This window comes from Notechis scutatus, chromosome 6 (genome assembly GCF_049901735.1).
Source record: "Notechis scutatus isolate UNSWTSFEM ecotype Mainland chromosome 6, rNotScu1.2, whole genome shotgun sequence".
NCBI classification, from domain to species: domain Eukaryota; kingdom Metazoa; phylum Chordata; class Lepidosauria; order Squamata; family Elapidae; genus Notechis; species Notechis scutatus.
In genome coordinates, this window is record NC_142014.1 from 13,222,845 (window position 1) to 13,245,196 (window position 22,352).

Consider the following 22,352-nt stretch of genomic DNA (forward strand, 5'->3'; position numbering starts at 1 on the left):
ATATCTATATCTATATCATCTATATATCTATATCTATAACTATAACTATAACTATAACTATCTATCTATCTATCTATGTATGTTGAGTTATTGTTTACTACATCTTTTATATTTATTTATTTATTTATTTATTTATTGGATTGCCAATTGAACAATAAGTATAAATGTATGTGTGAATACATGAAATGGTTACATATAAGAAAAATAAAGAATAAGAGCAACGTTGGTGCGCTTAGCACGCCCTACAGACCTTTAGGAAAGGGGTGAGGTCAATAATAGTATATGCTGATTAGAACTATAATTGTCTGAATATCACATAGAGCAAAGGTTTTGGAAGATTGCCTCATTTAAAATATTCAAAAGAAACATTGAAATAAGATTGTGCAATTATGCAAATATGTTTGCCCAATTAATTATGACAAAACCTACCAAAAATGTAACTCAGCCTTTGAAAAATGTTAACAATAGAGCTGGGTTAAATATCAAAAGCCAGCAGCCAAACCAAAAATCAAATGCCAAAGGGGAAAATTATATGGGAAAATAAAAATCAGTTTTGAAAAGACATTAGCTACTAACAATATTTAAACCAATGAGAATGAAAAAATAAAACAAGATTGCAAAAGCAATACACACTGTACAACAAATTGCACGAATCATGGAAGAATTAAAACAAAGAGTTGTGGAAATTTGTAAGAAAACTGAAACATGAAAATAGGCAATTTCATATAAATTAACATTGTTCAAGTTTAACTAGACAAACCAACCAACTATATTCCTCCCAAAATAAAGAAAAAAATATTAGAATTTTGGAAAAAAAAACATTTAAATCAACCAAATAAGATAAAATGAATATGGATAGAGAAGAACAAGGCTAAAGAAATAAAATAAAAAATTGTATAAAAGCAAAAACAAACAAACAAAGAAGGTGGAAAATTGCAGTGTATAGCAAAAGATGAGCTTCTTTTCACTGTATTTTCTCAATCATTTCAAAAATTAATAGATTATTGGCTCATTGCAGGCAAAATGTTTCTGATCACAAAAGACAAAAGGGACACATCCAACAACTACTACCCAATCACTTGTCTGCCTACAGCATTCAAGCAGTGAACAAGAATAATTTTCATTCACATCTACAAACATCTTAACACCTGATCTCAGAATCACTGCATACCGAACAGCACAAGGGAGATTTCAAAAATTTTGCAGATAAAAAGATGAACTTTTGATTGATGAAACAACTTCTAAAAGTCATTAAGCAAACATTTGTGAGACTTGTATAAACTACTAAACAGCATTTGATTAACTATCCTGCAGTTAGATTTTTTTTTAAAGGTTTGGAAATACTTGAAGGGAAAAATGGAAAATACTGGTGGCAAATCCAGAACTTGGTAGTAGTCCAAATATGTAGTTCTAATATGGCAGTGGTTTTGAATAAAATATAATCAGATTATGAATTACCTAAGCAAAGGACGAAAGATGTTCTATGTGGACAATTTGAAACTATATGAAAATCATAATGTTATGGTTAGCCTGCAGCAGGTGCAGGTGCCTGAGGAGAATGAGGACTCACTTGAGGGGTGTTAGGAATGATCGTCATCTAACAGTTGGGTTTGTGATATATAAACCAGGATAGTAATTTAATGTTGTATCTTTAAGAGAATGCTGTAAGTGTGATTGGCTGAGGTTCCTCCAATGGCCACAAGATGGAGCCAGAAACATGGTTTCTCTCTCCTTGCATTTCCTGTTTTGCCATTTTGCCTGATCGTCATTATGCTCGGATTACTGTGAGTTTTGCAACTATTAGCAAATTCCGTTTACTGAACTTTGTTCATGATACTTGACTTCTTTTTTGGATTATCCCTGGACTGATTGTATTGAATACTACCTGCTTTAACGGTGCATGATTTGGACTGTTTGTTGGACTTTGTTTACCTGTTTACTGGAAGTAAAACCTACATTTTACTATTCAGTGTATCTGTATGCTGGTTGTGTGTTATTCAATACCACTCTCACTACGTTTCCCTGAGTGCACTCATTCTCCTAACAGGGAATACCTCAACAAGGGGCCAGGACCATTAGGGAGTGGACTGCTGCCTTCAGAGATTGTGGGGGCTTGCAGTAGTGATGAGGAGGTTCTCGAGGAGCCAAGTGTGCATGCACACAGGATTGCTCAGAGGAAAGAACAGTTACAACAGCACGGGCAACTCAGGAGTAAGGCTGCAAGGTAATGGCTGTGAATGAACATACTTTGCAGAAAGCAAAGATGTTTTGAACTCAGCCTCGTGGACATTAGAGATGGTATTTAAAGACTCTTGTAAACTATTTCTTATCTCTTGTTTTTTGGCAGTTTTGAAAAAACTTGGCAAGGCTCTTTCTTGTCGGAGCTAATTAGTTGGAAGCAGCCTTTTATCTGTGAAGAAACAGGATTCTTAGCTGAAACATAAAAAGGTTATACTGCTGCCTTTGTCTTGTGTCTGTTCTCTTGGAACCAGGTTCGGGTCAGAACACATAATTAGAAATTCAGTCACTTTTATATACAGTTTAGTGATGACATAAAATGTAATTTGGACAGAATAAGTTTGTAACACTGATGATAAAAAGGGGAAAAAAAGAATACTTAGATGAAATTGAATCGTGCAACAGCACTAAAATCAAAGCATTGACAATGGAGAAAGTTGACTCCCTTAGTTATAATATGTCCGAATAAAATATATGGAATATGCCTTTAGGAGTCAGATTACTAGTAACAATTATCAATATTGGATGCAATGTTCAAATATCCAAACCAGGGCACATGGTTGGAGTAACAAATGGAAGAGAAGGGGAGGCTATAATTTACTTTTTCCTTGTGTCACTATTTTATGTATTCAAATGTAATTGAGCTTTTTTATATTAGTATTTTTTATTTTCTTCATATTTTAATATTTGCTTTTTTCCTATTTTTATAATTAAGGGGTAAATAAAATAGAAAGAAAACTCTATGGAAAAAATATGAAGTTCTGAGTGTTTTGGAAACAATATTTTGCACACCCAAGAAAACAAAACAAACAAAACTCAAATGCCAAATATGTAAAATAAGTTACCCAACTTTTAAAATTGAAGCTGACTGGTGGTCGTTCAATCAAATCCATTAATAATAATCTGTCCCAATAATAAGCAATAGAATAGGTATTGTTGCATGGACACAAGTGGAAATAAATGCTTTCAACCACAAGACTATCTCTTTCTCTGTTGCTTTTTGGGTGTAGTGCCTGACAGTATTATCCAAGGAAAATTGGTGGATTTAAATGGTCACAAGGGAAGCAGACAATGGAGGATGAACTCAGAGGTCTAAATGATTATATAAAAACAAGCAAGGGTGGCATGTTAAGAAACGTCTGCAAGGAAAACATCCAACAAGGAGAAACTTTCTGACAGTGAGAACAATCAACCAATGGAACAGCTTGCCCTCGGAAGTTGTGGGAGCACCATCACTTGAGACTTTCAAGCAGAGATTGGACTGCCATTTGTCAGAAATGGTGTAGGGTGTCCCATTTGGGTGGGGGGTGGTGGACTAGATGACCTACAAGGTCCCTTCCAACTCTGATTATCTGTATCTGTATCCTGAATCTGACAGAACCACAAATGGAATGAACAGTTGCAACAGCAAATGTAAAAAGGTGGGGAATAAGCCTCTAAACATAGTCAATACTAGAAAGAAATTGAAGGACAAGGGAATAATAATGAAACTTGGCAATAGATTAGATTAGATCCATCAAGACAAAAAAAGAAGGTTTTATATTTGCAGCACAAGAACAAGTTCATACAATAAAACCTAAAAAAAACTTGGAAACAACAGCAAATGTAGATTATGGAAAGAGAAAGATCATCAGCTGAAACAAAGTCGCCTAGAGAAATTATAACACAAGAAAAATCAAATCTTTATTATGATCAAAGACCAGCCATAAGGAGCACAGGGATAATCGGTTAAAAAGCATAAAACTACATCAACATCGAAATAATAATAAAATTAATTAGAAAAAAATATAAAATACAAACAGAACATCCCATAATGATAAAAGAAAATACTTAAACTACCCGGAGATAAATCTGTATATTGTATGTACTTGTTATACAGCATCTTTTAGTATTTGTATTTATCTCTTTTTGAAAATGATGCTATTGTGCTAAATCATTAGCGGGAGGAAGTACTTGGACTTATAGTATAATTTAATCACCATGAATAAAAATTAAATGCCAAAAATATGTTGGAGGATATCTATAGAAAGTAGCCAAGTTTCCTTTCTCCAGAACATAGGAGATCTGGAAATTAAACAAAAAACATTTGAGAAAAGAATAACCAATACTTCTGTAGGAAAAAGATTGCTAGCATTCTTAAAAATTTTATATTTTCTAATTTCCCATAATATTCTGTTTCTAAAGAAGAGAATTAAGAAGAGCAATCAATGTACATACTAATTTAATGTAGCAAGCAATTGTTCCTGTTAAAAAATATCCAATGCCCATCAGGATCTTTAAGATGAATTGAAAATTTTAATTATAACTTAAACAACTCATCATCCAGTCTTTTTCTTGAATAAAAAGTTTTAATGCTATAATCAAAGAATTATATCTATGCATATACAATTTTTCAGTTTAATTAAATGGGGGTTATTATGTTCATGAATGTTAATTATTATGAGCCATGGTGGCACAGTGGTTAGACTGCAGTATTGCAGGCTACTTCTGCTGGCTTCCAGGTGCCAGCAGTTTGGCAGTTTGATTCTCACCAACTCAAGGTTGACTCAGTCTTCTATTTTTCCAAGGTTGGTAAAACATAATCACCGAACCGGTAGTAACGCTGCTTGAATCCCACCCCCGAAAGAACTCTAGATTGGTTAATTGAAATATTTTGAAACATTTTACTGTCTAGCCTATGTTGTGCCCTGTCAATCTAACAGTAAAATTTAAACAAATGAAAGAAACAGGAATGTTCTCTAAATGCAAAGGTCAGCATTGTGTGGATTGTTACAAAGAACAATGCTATTTTTAGATTGGTAGAAAGAGAACTAGTAAAACTTGTGAAACATGATCAACCAAACAAATCCATCTTGTTGTTTGAAAAATAAACAAATAAACAAGGAAGGAAGGAAGGAAGGAAGGAAGGAAGGAAGGAAGGAAGGAAGGAAGGAAGGAAGGAAGGAAGGAAGGAAGGAAGGAAGGAAGGAAGGAAGGAAGAAAGGAAGGAAGGAAGGAAGATAAAAACTACTTGAATCTTGGACAGGAGAAATAGGTTGTTGAAGGTTATTTAGCCAGTGGAAGAAAAATTAAGTTCATGGGAATATGTTATCCCAATAACATTTCAGGGCATCCTCAATGTTCCCAGAATTGTGTTTTGAAGCAATGTACTCATATTTCTTTTTTGTATGTCTCTTGTCTGGGCTATCTTGCAAATTTCAACATATATATCTCTCTCCCTTTCCCACTGGCTTTACAGCCCAGAAAACTAGGATGGATCTCACTTGAAATGTTTTTCACACTCACATTTCTTTTGCAGACTCAGCTGCCTTCTCTCTGACCATTTGTCTGGTCTGTTTTTTGTTTCTCTGCCTTTTAAATCCATCCTCATGTGTAGTATCATCACATCACCCTCTAGACTTTTTTTTTATCATCATTCCAGTCAGTCCTGGAAGAACAGAACATCAATAATTAACCACCTAGCTTGATGTTTCACTACTGTATTGACTATATTTTTTTTTTACAATAGATCAGATCTGGTCACCTACATTGTGAATAAAACTGCAGTTGAAATAAAACTAGAATCCATTATCCATAATGAGTCTGTCTTATTCTAAAGTAACGTGAAAATAAATGTCTCCGAATTGTTCCCAGCAGATGTCAAATGATATCTTCCCATTCAGAAGGTACCCAAAATCTTAATGATACAGTAAGCACTTGTGTTTATTACTAATATACATTACTACTACAAGTGCGATTTCAGTGTTTAATTCTCTGACAAGAGCACCTTTCGTAACCAAGATATCTTGATGATATAATGAACATTTAGCAGCTTGATAATAGAAAGAAATCAATGATCAGTAATAATTTCCTACAGATTGGCAAATCATAAACACTTGGAAAGAAGATAGAATAGAATAGAATAGAATAGAATAGAATAGAATAGAATAGAATAGAATAGAATAGAATAGAATAGAATAGAATAGAATAGAATAGAATTATTTTATTGGCCAAGTGTGATTAGACAGACAAGGAATTTGTCTTGGTGCAAATGCTGTCTGTATGCATAAAAGAAAATATACATTTGTCAAGAGTCGAGAATCATAAGGTACAACACTTAATAATAGTCATAGGGTACAATAAGCAATCAAATCATGCTAGGAAACAGTCCATATAAATCATAAGGATATGAGCAACAAAGTTATAGTCCTACAGTCACAAGTGGGAGGGAATGGGTGATAAGGAGTGATGAGAAGATTAATAGTAATAGTCGTATTTACAAAATAGTAGTTGTAAATAGCTGGACAGCGTTGAGGGAATTATTTGTTTAGCAGAGTGATGGTGTTTGGGAAAAAAACTGTTCTTGTGTCTAGTTGTTCTGGTGTGCAGTGCTCTAAAGCATCGTTTTGAGGGAAGGAGTTGAAACAGTTTATGTCCGGGATGTGAGGGGTCTGTAAATATTTTCACAGCCCTCTTTTTGACTTGTGCATTATACAGGTCCTCAATTGAAGGCAGGTGGGTAGTAATTGTTTTTTCTGCAGTCCTAATTATCCTCTGAAGTCTGTGTCTGTCCTGTTGGGTTGCAGAACCAAACCAGACAGTTATAGAGGTGCAGATGACAGATTCAATAATTCCTCCGTAGTCCTGTATCAGCGCCTCCTTGGGCAGTTTGAGCTTTCTGAGTTGGTGCAGAAAGAACATTCTTTGTTGTGCTTTTCTGATGACATTTTTAATGTTAGGTGTGCTTTGAGCTATATGTTAAGTAATGTAACAGTGTGTTAAGTAACAGTGTGTTGGCTGTTGACTGTGATATTATCATTTATGTTTTCTGTGTGGTTACACATATATTTTGTGGATATTGAAGCTCAAAGAAAGCAACCCATTGATATCAAAAGGAAAGACTCTTGCCTACTAAGCTTTGAAATATTATATTCACAAAGAGGTTTTCATTTTTGTTTTGGCTGTAAAACAAACACCTATTTATTCACTTAAAATTTGGAGGGGGGGAAATCCCACCCTAATACTGTACCAAAATCCTTCTAGGAAACAGAGATATTGATAAAATTCTCAAGTTTGGAATGTTGGGGTCTTGCATTTATCTTAATTATAGTGCGGACATAAATGTCTCTATTTTTATATAGTGCTAATTGGGTCTGGAAATTACATTGTGAAGTGACATAGTATAAGTCTAAAAATCATGTGATGATGTTGCTTACTGATAGCAGTTTCAGTTCAGGTTGTTAAATGAGGGTTGCAAGGTCATTAAGTGAGGACCTTGTATGATCATGATTTCCAACTTCCTACCAGCTTCTCCTTGACTTTGTTTATTGGAAGCCAGAAGGGAACATTACAAATCATGATTCTGTGACTGTGGGGATACCTCAATGGCTTGGTCCAGTTATAATGATCACTTGCTCAACACTGTTGAAAGTTCAGACAATTGCTGAATGGGTGATCATTCAACAAGGACCATTTGTATTGTAGTTGCTTCCTTGTCTCATGATTTCCTACACTTAAATTAAATCCCAAGGGAAGATTGCAGTTCTAAAATATACTACCATCATTGAGTATACCAAATATACTCAATTCTAAAATATACTACCATCATTTTTTTTGATGCAGCAGCTATAGAATAGAATAATAAATTTGGAAGGGACCTTTTTCAAATAACAATTTGCATGGAGACCTGATCAGTGAATAACCTTGCATGCATTGAATTCAATTTTTTTTAAAAAACATCTGTCCTAAGCTTCTTCCTGATTCTTCAGTAAAATAAATACCTTCAGCAAGCATCATCTACAGGTTTATTTAGAGTTCGTTTGAGGTTTCAACCTTCTTCTTTTTAACGTTCAGTATACCCAGACTATTACGGATCAGTTTTCCCTTATATGACCTATAACTAGTCAATTACTAAAGTCTCTCATTCTTTTCCTGAAGTTCAAGTTTACCAATGTTATAGCCTTTCCTCTTTCTTCCACTGTCTTCCCCAACAATAGCTATGTTCCACCAGTTGTCCTGGCATCCTGCACAAAATAAGCTTGGAAATACAAACTGTAGTATATATTTTGTCTGCAGGAAAGGGTCACAAAGTCAAGGTAGCAAGTATGACTGTGTGATTGAAGTCTTTCCCATTATGTGCATATGTGTGTGTGTGTGTCTTGTCTGTGTCTGTGTCTGTGTGTGAGTGATGTTGATACATACACGAAAAGAACGTGCTTTCCACTGTGTGGTTAAAGCTGCATAATTTTTGGTTCCTTTCTTCTTTGACTTCCTCTGGAAATGTCCCTATGACACTCAATCAATGGCCATGGTTTAATATTCTCTCTTAAGAAAAAAAAAATTAATTTACATTTTTTTTAAAATTAAATAATTATATAATACTTGAGTGCTAGCATTTTACTAGTGGATTTTTAAGTTTGATGTTGCCAATAGCAATATAGTTTGAAATGATTATAATGATGTGTATGATGATGAGATAATGTGTATGCTACTATACGTTCATCTTGGCATGATTAGTTTTAGTTACACCCGTTATAAGTGTCCTGTTACCAAGAATAATATGGGAGAGTTTAAATATAATTTGGATAAAATGTTTTTTTATTGTAAAAGATGTATGTATGTTCTTTTATTGTACAATAATCATCAGTATTATTCTTATCACTACTTGTTAAAACCTAGTCATCTCAACACAAGGGTTTAATTAAAAAAGAAACATTCGAAGCAACATTCCTTCTAATATTGATGGGAGAAGAAAGCTTCTAATTGAAAGGACAATGCTATTTTGTCGATTCACAGTGGAAAGATGGACACAATAAATGCACTTGAAAAAAATTACAAGCCAGTTTCAAAGAGTTGGAAAGACATAGCAAGCAGCAGTCCTCTGTTTTTTATATAAAACTTAACAACAGTAATTTAAGGTTAATGAAGCCTACCACCTGGTAACAACTCCTTTCCTTATGTTTGCATGGTGGGGCTTTCATGCCTGAAATGTCAATATGGTATCATTTATGTTTATACAGGGAAAAAAGCTTTTACAACATGATAGACATTGGAGAACATTCAACAGTACTACAGAGTGATGCTTATGAAGAATCCTCTTTTTCTTACTTTTCACTTTTCACTGGCAGATGTGACCTTTTGCTTAGATTTAATGCCAATGCTTCTTATAAGAAAATAGTGTCATGCGAAGAGATAGAATAAGTATATGGGCATCCTGTTGATTGTATAACAAATTTTATTCCGATATCTATTTTTCTTTTTCTTCTTCTTCTTCTTCTTCTTCTTCTTCTTCTTCTTCTTCTTCTTCTTCTTCTTCTTCTTCTTCTTCTTCTTCTTCTTCTTCTTCTTCTTCTCTTCTTCTTCTTCTTCTTCTTCTTCTTCTTCTTCTTCTTCTTCTTCTTCTTCTTCTTCTTCTTCTTCTTCTCCTCCTCCTCCTCCTCCTCCTCCTCCTCCTCCTCCTCCTCCTCCTCCTCCTCCTCCTCCTCCTCCTCCTCCACCACCAACAACAACAACAACATATGGCATTCCATAACTACTGTCTTTGCTATAGCTTACACACCTTTTCGTTTCATGAGTAGCGAACACTATGATCTTGATCCAGTTTTAGCTCACTTCAAGTGTGCCAAAGATATCAATTGTAGTCATTTCATCTCTCAGGAGGTTGAACATCCCCATGCTCATACTTCTCAGGTTCCATATTCCCAATGGAATTTTTTCTTTGAAACTGGAATGAAATAGTGACTGGCTATCCCAAAAACTTCAATCTAACAATTTCAGAAATAACATCTGTGTTCTGAAAGATCATCAGCAATTTCTCAGTAGCATGTTGATGACATCCAAACTAAGGAATCCCTATCCAGCATATACAGTATGTAGTCTATTCATGACTTGATAAAATACAGGAGTATTTTACTATTGCCTTACCCTATCTACCATGAAATGATGCTTTTGCCATAGTCAATGTATCATCTATCTCTGGCCTCTTCCTATAATGCTGCTGACCAATGATGTTTACCTTAGCTGAGGTGACCTTCACACATAGTCCTTTCAGAATCCTTTACTCTGTCAGCTTTGAAAGCCATATTTTACTTAGAAGCTTCCACCCTGCCACATCCTAGTGCCTGGGAATTTGGGAAGGGGGATTTCATGAGAGAAGGAAGTTTAGACATAACAACATTGTTCTCATAAAGTCAAGGACAACTGACGCTGCACTTGGAAATGAGTGTTTGGAGGAATGTCTCCAGTTGGAACGATGGGTGATTTGGCCATGTGATGGACTGGTGGATTTAGGGGATGGGTTTTGATTTTCAATTACAGGGGGAAAACCCAGAGCTCTCAGATTCATGTTCCCCCAAATGTGCCAGTATGACTTCTTTAATAATTTTTTACTTGGATGAACTTTGTTTCTGAGTGCTGAATGAAATGAAGTCTCATCGGAACATTGACATTACTTCCCTCTCTCATGAAACCCCCCTCCCAAATTTCTCTCCCTCCTTCTCTCTCTCCCTCCCTCTCTTTTATTTGAACACTTTGAAAAAAAGATACAAGCAAGCATAAGAAAGAACATGAAAAAGGAATAAATGAGTATAATAAAGATAAATAAACTGACATTTTAAAATGTCATAAAGACTAGAGCTTTCTTTCATTCATTAGTTAAGGTCAGAGTTTACCCTCTCAGGAGTATGAGCACGCATGCGTGCGCGCACACACACACATACAAAGTGAGACAGCAGAGCATAATTTAATAATTTCAGTGTATGAAAAAGTACACTGAAGAGTACTTCAGTGGGTCCATTGTTCTTAATCTTTTGTTTGTTTTCTTCTAAAAATAATTTAGATTTTTCTTACTTTTTTCTAATTATGTCTATTTTGTTTGCATTTGCAACTATTCAATAAAACAATGTACATATGCATGTGTGGCTGTTGATAAACAAGCATAAAACAATGTTAAACTTCCATGGAGACATTAAAGTGGAAATATCTATGTGTGTTTTTTTTTAAATAGGTCATAAGTAATATATATTACACTGAATATTTATGTAACATTTTTATTAAATACTAAAAGTATATAAATCCACATATTTAATTTTAATTTTTTTTAAAAAAGTAATAGAGAAAATTAAAAAAAACAATACAAAGATACAAAATATCAGCAAATGGACAAGGAAGTGGGAAAAGCTGTACCCTTGGTGCTCACTATTTCATTACATTTTTAATCTAAATACTTCGCTATTAGCTTTTAGTGTAATATTTACCTATTGGCTTATAGTTTTGCCAGTATATTCCTGTTCTAATAATGTGTAGTCACTGAGAATACTTAGGAGGATTTCTTTTTATTTTTTTTATTTTATTTTAGATTGTTAAGAACACAAGCCTAATTATTTCCAGCCTAATTTCAGTAAAAAAAAAAAAAAAAAAGGTATAGGATTGCTGTCGGAAATTAGGATCTGCTAATTAGGATTCAACCATCTTAAAAATTGTTTTCCTTATCAACCAGCTTGATGCAGGCACCCCAGAAATGTGAAACAGAATTCTAATTTATTCCCTTTATGTAGAAAATGGAAGCAAAATTAATTAAGTAGTTGAATTTGTGGTCTACAGCAACAATCTCTAGTTTCAAAATGGTAGGCATACACAGACAAAAAAATCCTTGCTCCTTTTTAACGTGCATTGCCTGCATTTAAAAGGAGCCACAGCTTCACTCACCCTTCCCCAACATACACTTTGAAGCCAATGACTATTGCTGCTAATGCTCCTTTAAAATTTATTTGACATTTATTTTTAATTGCCTTTTCAGGGAAATTGTGTTTACGCTAATATTTTGTGTATATTTATTTGCACCTGGTTTCAATATTTTTTTATTCTCCCACTGAGTCAATAATTTATAGTGGGCCTGGATAATGCTGTTAAAATTTCAACAGTCTTGTTGCAAATCAGTTGTTCTCACAATAGATTGAAGAAAGCATTAATTGGGATATCCAAATAAGTTTATAATGCAGACTGGTTCCCCCCCCCACATTCCTGGTATTCTCCTCAAAATTCAGTATGATCCTTATTAAAATATTTACATCCCCTTTGTCCATTTTGAGGGTGACTCTCACACAACACATAAAATATTTTTAGGTAGAAACATCAATGCTAGCGGGGTTTGCTCCCTGTTTATATACAGTAGCTTGCTTTGTCAGTGTTGGTTTGGGTGTGTTTTTCTCCTTGGTAATTCCTTGACTATGCTATTGTTTCCTGCTTGGATGTTAGTTGGGTATTAATACATGCTTATCTGAATATTGGCTGCTGGTGAGGATGTATTCTGGTTGTGGCTGTCCATGTGTTGCAAAATTAAAGAGTTTTCATTAAGTCTTCTGATCGCTATTTGGTGTTCATGGGTGCGCTCTGCTAATCTTCTCCCTATTTGTACTACATAGTGGCTATTACAGTGCTTACATTGAATGTTGTAGATTCTGTTTTTTTCTTCTTCTACTGGGATTTTGGTTTACTTAAGTTGGTTTACTTAAGTTGTTTGCAGGGCTTCGAGTGCTATGGTGTTACATGTGATAGTAATAATATTTTTTCCCTAGATATTTTTGATGTATGGCAGTATTTTCATAGCTTGGGTTAGTTATATTGCAGTGGGTTGAGTGGTCAGGCAGTTTTTGGTAAAGTTGGGTGAGTATCCATTTTGTTGCAAGATGTTGTATAGGTGGTCTGTTTCCTTTTTTGGTATTATGAGATGCTGCAGTGTATTTGTATTCACCTGAGTAATGATTTTTCACAGCTCCTCTTTTGGGAGGATATTTTTGGTAGGGTTCTTACTTTGGTAATGGATTATTTGGTTAGTGTGGGATTTTGGTTTTATATATATATAAACTTATGTTTCTATGGATGAAGATATCAAGGAAAGGTAGGATGTTGTTCTTATCTTATTTCTTTTGAATTTTATTCCTTTGAATTTTATTCCATTGAATGTTTCATAACTCTCCCCTAGTTGTTCCTTTTTTTAGAATATAAAGGTGTCATCCAAATACTGGATCCATATTTTTGGTTGTATGTATGGGAGTTTTAAGATGCAGAATTACAGTATTTTGTATGAATTCTGAGAGTGGTGCTCTTGTGGGTTTGCTGTGATTTGTTGGTGTATTTCTCCATCATATTGAAAACAGGCAGTGAGAAGTTTAAGTCTATGATACTCATTTTTTCAATCTTTTAGTTTAGTTTACTTTATTGTCATTGCACCTCGTACAACGAAATCAAACACCATCTTCAGTGCACATCATGATCATGAAAATAAACACAAACACACATCCTTCACACTCCATACATTGAATTGAAAACCCCTGACACTGCACCTATACAGTAGAATTCAACAGAGCTACTGCCCTGGGATAGAAGCTGTTTTTCAGTCTATTTGACCTTGTTTTTATTATCCTGTACCATCTGCTAGATGGTAATAGTTCAAAAAAAGGGTGCCCAGGATGAGATGGTTCTTTGAGAATGATTTGAACGTTCTTAAGGCAGCGGGACCTATAAAGCCAAAGAGGGGAGAGGGCAACCAATGATCTTCTGGTCAATGACATTAATCCTCTGGAGTGCTGTTCTATCTGCCACTGTGCAATTGGCAAACTATACAGAGGCGCAGTAAGTTAAGATGGTGCTCTCTATGGTGCAGCAGTAGAAGGTCACCATCAGTTTTTCATTTAGTTGTTTTCTGAGAAGTCTCAGGTAGTATAATCTCTGCTGAGCCCTTTTGACCAGTGCTGCAATGTGAGCACCCCATGTCAGGTCCTCTTTTATGGTAACACCCAGAAACTTAAACTGGCCACTTGCTCCACTTGGTCTCCATTGATAAGCATGGGATGGATGTCTGATCTGTTCCTTCTATAGTCCGCTATAAGCTCCTTGGTCTTACTGATGTTGAGGACCAAGTTGTCTCCACACCATGAAAGCAACCAGTCCACATTTGATTATGCAAAGTGTTTTGTTTATTTTTTTTCTGCCATGTATTCTTACACTAGCTCTGGCTCTATAGATGTAAAGAGTGATGTGGTGTTGAATTAAACCATAATCTCATTTTCTATGACCTAATATTAGGTCTTTGATTGTATGGAGGCATTGTATTGGTGAGTTGATAGAATATTTATCCCCTCTGCAATATATTGAGGATTTTTCTTTGCTATGTTCATGTTGGTAATCCTCCTGATGATACAATGATACAATTGGATAAATTGTAAATTTGGGTCTTAGGTATTTTGAAGCATGCATAGAAGTGTGGCTGGGAAGGGCTGGGCTAAAAGACAGCACTGGTGTACCAGTTATAGCATAACAAGAACAGCACCAGAACCATAGAAATAAGGGTCTACCATAGTAGATAGGTGCAGACTATGCAGAGGGGCCTCAAAGACATTCCAACATATAGCAGGATGTAAGATGCAGACAGGAACAGCATTGAACACTGAACAGTAGCAATCATTGTGTATGGGAAATCTACTTGGTGTTTGAGCTAGACCTTGCCAAGTCTAGGTGGAACATTCCACAGAAAGTCATGATGAATAACCACATAAGATTCTATATGAGAGCTACAGATCCAGATAGACAGGCCGTTACTGTCCAGTCAACTAGACATTGCAATAGTAGACAAAGACCAGAAGACAGTGATAGTGATAGAATTCAGTAGTGATAGTGTCTACATAATAGTAGACAAAGGCCAGAAGAAAGAGGTAGTGACAGCAACATTTAAAAGAATCTGGAGTAGGACCCGAATCTGAAGGAAGAACTAGAGGGAATGTGAAAAGTAAAGGCCAAAGTTGCCCCAGGGGTGGTAAGAGTACCCAGTACTAAGCCTAGAGAGTGCCTCCAACAGATCCCAGAGACAAAGCTCTCTGTCCAGGAGACTACATTGCTAAGAACAGCTAAGAACCCTCAAATTCCTATTCCTCTGATAGAAGATCAAAAATTGAAAAAGACGAATACCAGTCATAAGGGTGAGAAGTTTTTAAGTGTGAAGAGTGTTTTTATACAAACACTGGACAAACTGGGTTAGATTTCCCCATAATGCATCTAGTGTAATTTATTTTTCTGCAGATTATTATTTTCCCTGCATTCATCTCTCATTTTAGCATATTTTGCACAGTAAACCAGGACGTGGCCCAAGACAACATTAAAATTTTATTGCTATGTAAATAGAACTGCTAATTGCTTCTCCAGGCACCAACGTAAACTTGCTCACTTGTAAAGCCATAGCCAGGTTTGTCAATAAAGGCTTAGTATGAGAGAGAAGTATTTTCTATATGTATACCAAGTGTTCTGGAAAACAAGTGTTCTAGAATTATATATGTTTAATGTAATCTCTTGTTTATTTATTTGTAATCCTCCTAACATATTTAACTTTTGAAAAAAAAACAACTAGCATATTATTTTTCTACACTAAAAACTTCAATGATGCACATAAAGTTGGAATTCAATAAAGATTATAGAAGAAATAAGATTATTTATTTATTTATTTATTTATTTATTTATTTGTTTGTTTGTTTATCAATGAAGCTTGTATGTCGCCGATCACATCAAAGGCCAGATTTAGCATGTAACATTTTGGTTATGTGCAAATTGCTAGGAAGGGGCTAGGTGATGGGAGATAGATTGCTTGGATTTTGTATGCGAAAAAGACTCTTAACAATTAAATGGCTACTTCTCTTGTTCACCTTTATTCAACTGCATTCCAAGCCACCATGGTAGATTTCCTTTGCATTTCATCAGAAGCGAAACAGAATGCCTAAGATTGTTGATTTCAAAGTGACAATACTAAGATTCCTTTTTTACTGTCAGCTCCTCCATTCATAAAAAAATGATATTTTTAAGTTTAAGGCAAAAATAGAGTCCCTGCCAACTAATACAACATTTCTTATAAAGCAGGACAAGTTACAAATTATCTTAACAAGATGCTAGCATCCACCTGGGCAGGACAACAGATATGGCACAGCAGTTTCCACATCCTGTAATGTTCTCACAACTAACAGAGTAACAGCTACTTAAACCTCCTTTTTAATATATTTACCCTTACCCTATCCCTCCAGGAAGTCTGTGTTACTCCTCTAACAACTGAAAGGAAAAGCATTCAAGATGAGACCAGGTTGGACTGGATTAATGATGGGATCCCATATGTAGCCCAATGTTAGTATCTGTATGCATTGCTACCTGGAGTTTCTTTCCCATGATGAATCTTTGTGGTTGTTAGTATTGTTAGAGGCATAGTTTATTAGGCAACAGCAAATAATCCAGGTTTGGTCACAATGGATTATATCTGACTAAATCACTAGGGGATAGGAGTATGTACCAGATGTCATGGATCGTCTCCCCCATCTCCCATTCTTGACTATTCTCAAAGCTAACTGAGGCTCACTAAAGTAGAACTCAATAATGTCCAGAAGACATGGATTTTTGACCTAGATTCCCATCCTCTCAATGCAAAGTTTTAAAACAATGGAGCATTCCTTTGTGAAACGCTCATTCATTTCACTGTATAAGCTGGAGAGAACTTATGATAGGCACTAACATTTTCTTAGCTAAGGTATTGGCTTTCAGGAGTGATTTCCTATAGCAGATGATCTAAAAGTCAAGTCACAGCTAATCAGCTGTTCTATGAATTAACCTACTTAATGATCTCTTCTTTTTTTAAAGTTCCCATGAAATTGTTTAGATGTTTTCATCTGTCTGCTCTACTATTTTCTCCTGAGTGCCTTGTCCCAGAAATGCATTGCATTGCATAAGTTTAATAAAGCAGAGGATCTGGTGGTGCAGATTTCTGAGGGTGAAGAAGGCTCAAGAAAATCAGCTCCAAGAAGTTCCTTTGTGAAACACATCTTGCTTGTGAGAATGAAGCAAAGAAGCTGTGAGGTTTTACTTTGCTTGCATTGAACAAGACTGTCCAGACCTCTTTCTCTTCCAATCAAAGCAGACAATATGATATGAAACTCTTCGTCAATGCAAATTGTACTGCCTCTCCCCCTTGAGGAAAAATATCATGTTGATTCCATGACAGGAAGTTGTTTTTAGAGGTGAATCCAAGTTACCTTACCTAAGCTTAATAAATGGTCCTCAGCTAACTATATTCCGTTTATGGTGTTAGATTATTCTTCTCTTGGTATCTTAGCAACCTGACTTTGTAAAAAAGAGGAGGAATTTTCTCAAATATAATATTACTTTCACTTTGGGAATTTTTAAGCAAGAAAATTCACATTTGTTTAAACCAACAACTCTGCTCTGAAGTTCAGACATAATAGCCAACAAATTACTCCAAGGCAGATGAGTTTCTACAAGTTGACAAAGAAAGATCACCCAGATGGATTAAGTCATCTTTAATAATAAGATCAGTAATATCTATCCATTTTATTAAGACCAGAACTGTCGATCTGTGTCACAAACCAGTAACTTTGTTTCTTGTGACTGATGTTGTGGTTTTCAAATACAAAATATTTCCTTCTTGAAAAATGTTCTTCCTGTCTCCAAAAAATAAAATTAATCTGAAGCAGGTTTGGTGTGTGCAATATTAGAAGCAAGTGGAGTTTTTAAGAAGAAACCCTAACCTAATATGTCATTATTATCTTTTTTCTTCTTTGTAGTTGATGAACTGTCACCAAACAAGCTGATGATTTACTTTTAGGTCAATTTGTCAGGAAGACAGTGAGTGAGGTGTGATGAGACAAAACAGAGCATGTTTGCTTTGTTAACAAAAGTTAATCCTGAGGGTGTTTCTGAGCAGATGAAATACATCGAGAAGGAAAAGGCAAATAGCAAGCAGAAATGTTAGCTGATTCTCACAGCTTTATCAGGCTACTGTGTAATGACCTATATTTCTAAATACATTTATGCTACAAGGATATGCATTAATGTCTTTCAACCTGAGTCTCATAGTTTTGGATTTATGTAGAAAACCAAACAGTGGTGCTTGTGTGTGTGTATATGTGTACATATGTATGTATATTTGTGTGTATACTCACACAAACTCACCCACCCCAAGCTACTGTGTGATAATCAAGCACACTATTATTTTATGACAGAGTGCCAGATGAGTTAGTGGATGTATTAAATGGTGCCCAACATTAGTTGATGGATTGAATTTGCACTGTACTCAATTTTTAGAAGTTGAGTTCACCCTGAATAGAGTGACACTACCTCTCAAAGAAGGAAGTTTGAAATCATCCCTTATCCCGAACATAGCCATTTAGCTTTAAATTCTGTGTGGCTTGAATTTGGATAATCAAAATTAGTAGTTATTCCAACGTTTCCCTGAGATAAATCACATATATGCACCATTTCTATTTTGTTGGATATTTTCTCTTAATGTTATTAGATTAAATCTGTCTCTTGAAATGTAAAAGACCCCATTTGAAAACCCAGATTTTAGCTTTATTCAGATGGACAGACAGCTTTTCTGCCAGAAAAGAGTGTCTGCTCTAATAGGATGTTTCTAAACGTATTGCTAAGCAACAGTTCAGTTCCTTCCTTTTAATTTTTAGCTAACATCCCTTCTCCAAACTTATTAATATAAAATATAATTATAGGAGAAAAATGTAAATTGATTTTTTTAAAAAAAGTTTCCATAAAAAAACTCTTCGTTTACACAGTTTTAAAGATTCAATTTTACAGAAATTGTATACACTATAATAGCATGTTCTGCTTCTTATAAGGTAAACAAAAGTAATGCTTTTTTAAAAAAAAATCTCCTACTACTTTTTTTTTCATAAAAAGGTCAATTTGCTGTTCTATCCTTTGTCTTCCAGTAACTGGGTTTACAGTACCTTATTCTAAAATCCAAAGTTCATGTGAATAAACAGTTGATAGAAAAGTATCTTAGGTCCAATTAGCACAATAATATAACCTTATATAAAGTTTGTTCTTTCATCCTTTTTAAGATATCACGAGAGAGATGATTTCAATTAGTTTGCTTCTGTTTCTGCCTGAGGCAACATTGTCAATTATTAGCCTATCTCCTTGGCAAACTGAAGCTTGTAACAATCCATTTATGGAATCCCTTCAATCAGGAACTTTTGAGAAGACTATACTAATTGCTTTTTAGCATCAGACAAAGATGTTGTTTTCCTGATTTTTATCATTTTAATCTGTGTAATTGTTCTAATTGTTGTTTTCATTCCATTCTTATTTATGTCAAAGCTAATCATACAGAGCCTACTTAACATGATCCAAGAATAGAGTGCTATCTTTATTTCTACGGATCATTCTGATCAATAGTAACTCAATCCTTGAAGTCAGTATTGAATACTTGCAAGATAGTATTGGACAAGAAGGAGTACTAGTTCTATATTTATTGTAAGGTTACAGTAATCAAATCTTGCAAGATCGAAAGTACATCGTTCCCCTTTCATCTTTACAATCCTAGCAACTAGGGATAATTCCTTTCTGAGATGTTTGCCAAGCACCCAGTCTTCTTGCAGGTTCTCTTAGCTGACCATTGCTTAGTCTGTCATTAGCAGTATGAAACTTTGTCCTTTGCCATCATTTGCAAAGAATAATGTGCACTTCAAACATTAACATGTTGTCTAATCTTGACACAATGCCATCTACAGTGAGAGCAGAGTTTAGGGACCTTTTATAAAGAATTCTGCTATGGACGTCTTATCATGAAAGAGTAGGCCCCTCCTAGCACGAAATATTTTGGGTTTTAATTATGCCAGGCCAACTGCAAGGGGATTGTGGGAATAACAGATTAACATACGGGGAGTGCCCCAGATTACCTTCTACTTTAATACAATCCACATGGAATGTTCCTGGACTATAAATGTTTAAATTTTCCCCTCAATTTTGTGCCTCTGTTCAGTGTGTTTTATCTTTTAAGATATCTTCAATGAGAATGGGGGATTAGTCCATTGATCAAACCTAGTATTATTATTCTTTTTCCCTAATGTAAAATATTGCTCCAAAACGTTGTACTTTTAAAGAGTACAGAGCACTTGAATGGGACACTCATAATGGGAAATCTTTTGATCATTTATAATGCAAAAACTTAACTAAATATGAGGTATAGATAAAAGGGCAATAATGTTTTCTTAAAAATAAAGATGTTTCTTAATGTACCTAGCCAAGTTAAATATTGTTCACTGAGAAGATCTCTAGATCTAAGAGTTCTTTTTTTTATTCTAGCATTTGCTTTGATTTCCATATTGTGAAGGGAAGTGATAATGAAAGTATAAATGTAGAAAAAAGTATTCAAGGAAAGGAGAGACTATAGGAAGAAGGGAACTTTCATGACACCAAGAGTATTCAAGCTTGATAGTTTTTCAATGCATTGATTTATTGCATGGTTAATGATCTACAGTATGTAGTTATTAAGGTTTTACACCACATCAGTTGAAGATAACGTGCAACCATTTTTACCATTCTTACTTGATATTGAATCTTGTCATTTTGATCATTTTTCAGATCAATTGTTCATGATAGGCATGAAGGGAAGATAACACTAAAGTTGCTGACCTTTCATATAGAAGTTTTTGCTTCTTTTGTCTTCTTTTGTTGATATAATATCCATGTAAATGAAGTACAAGAAGTATTAAACATTGCATGCATATCCAGATAATTTATTTCAGGGTAAGAAGAATTAAAATAGCTCAATCTAGTTTGTATCAACTCTACTCATATTATCACTCCATATTTTTCTGTTTTTCAAACTCCTTATTTCCACCATGCCCATATACTGCTTCAAATGTTCCTTTTTGTTCTCTTACTTTTGTTCTCTTACTTTTATCTATTTTTCTTTTTCTGAATCTCAACAACAGCATCCAACTATGATTTTCTTGGACTTTCTGTTCTTCTCATCCCATTCACTCTTTCTTCACACATTTTTGGGGGGAGATTTGATTTTCATTTATTCTGTTCAAACAACCTAAATGTATTTTTTTCATATTGGTCATACTTTTATATTGAATAAAGGTATGAGTTTATGTAGGAGTTCTGTTCCCAAAGCCTATCATAAGTTGAATGTGTATGTGAGCCAGAACATTTTTTATTGTATAATATTGTAAAAGTCATATTGTGTAAAATCACTGTGTATTTCACTTGAATCATTGTGTATTTAACTCAAATTTTGCTACAATAGGCTCCATTCTTAACTATGAGTAATTCTTAAAGTGGGTCATTCTTAACCTGGGGACTTGATATACACAGTCACATAGCACCCATTCATTTTTATCTTTTCCAGTTTGTCTTGCATTCAACTTACATTTATGTTTGTCCTTGTATATCCTACTCTTATTTCCATGTAACTTAATGGGAGGTAACATGCTTTTTCTTACAATTATTTTCAACAAGCATTCATCCTCACCTCAGACTACATGCCGCTCATTATCCTTCTATCAACATTAGCATGTCTTAAAATTTCTTCAATCATTTCCCCATTTCTAGTAAATACTTTATTAGGAAACATAAATACATTTATTTGCTTTAGCTTTTTTGCCATGTGCATATAATTTACAATTTTTCAATTCAGTTTTTCCTCCTAAATACAGCCTTTGATAAACTAATTTTGAGATCCATGTTCATCACTGCATCATATAATCTAACATTTGCCATAGATAGTTTCCATTCTCAGTCAACAACCATCAGTCAATAAACACTGATATCCCCTGTCACTTCATCTACTTATATTCTCTCTTGCTATTTTTTAACATTTCTATATTAGGTAAAGGTAAAGGTTCCCCTCGCACATACGTGCTAGTCATTTCCGGCTCTAGGGGCTCATCTCCGTTACAAAGCCAAAAAGCCAGCACTGTCTGAAGACGTCTCCGTAGTCATGTGGCCGGCATGACTACATGCCAAAGGTGCACAGAATGCTGTTACCTTCCCACCAAAGTGGTCCCTATTTTTCTACTTGCATTTTAATTGCTTTCAAACTGCTAGGTTGGCAGAAGCTGGGAAAAATAATGGGAGCTCACTCCATTACCCGCTGCTAGGCATTTGAACTGTCGAACTGCCGACCTTTTTCATTGACAAGCTCAGTGTTACAATATATTACTTCCTTTTCATCAAGTTTCCCTTGGGTGCTAAAATTGACATCATTCATTTTTATCATTAAACTCTTCAACATAACATCCCCATGCTTATATAGATATCTGTATGGGGTATTTAGGCTCAAT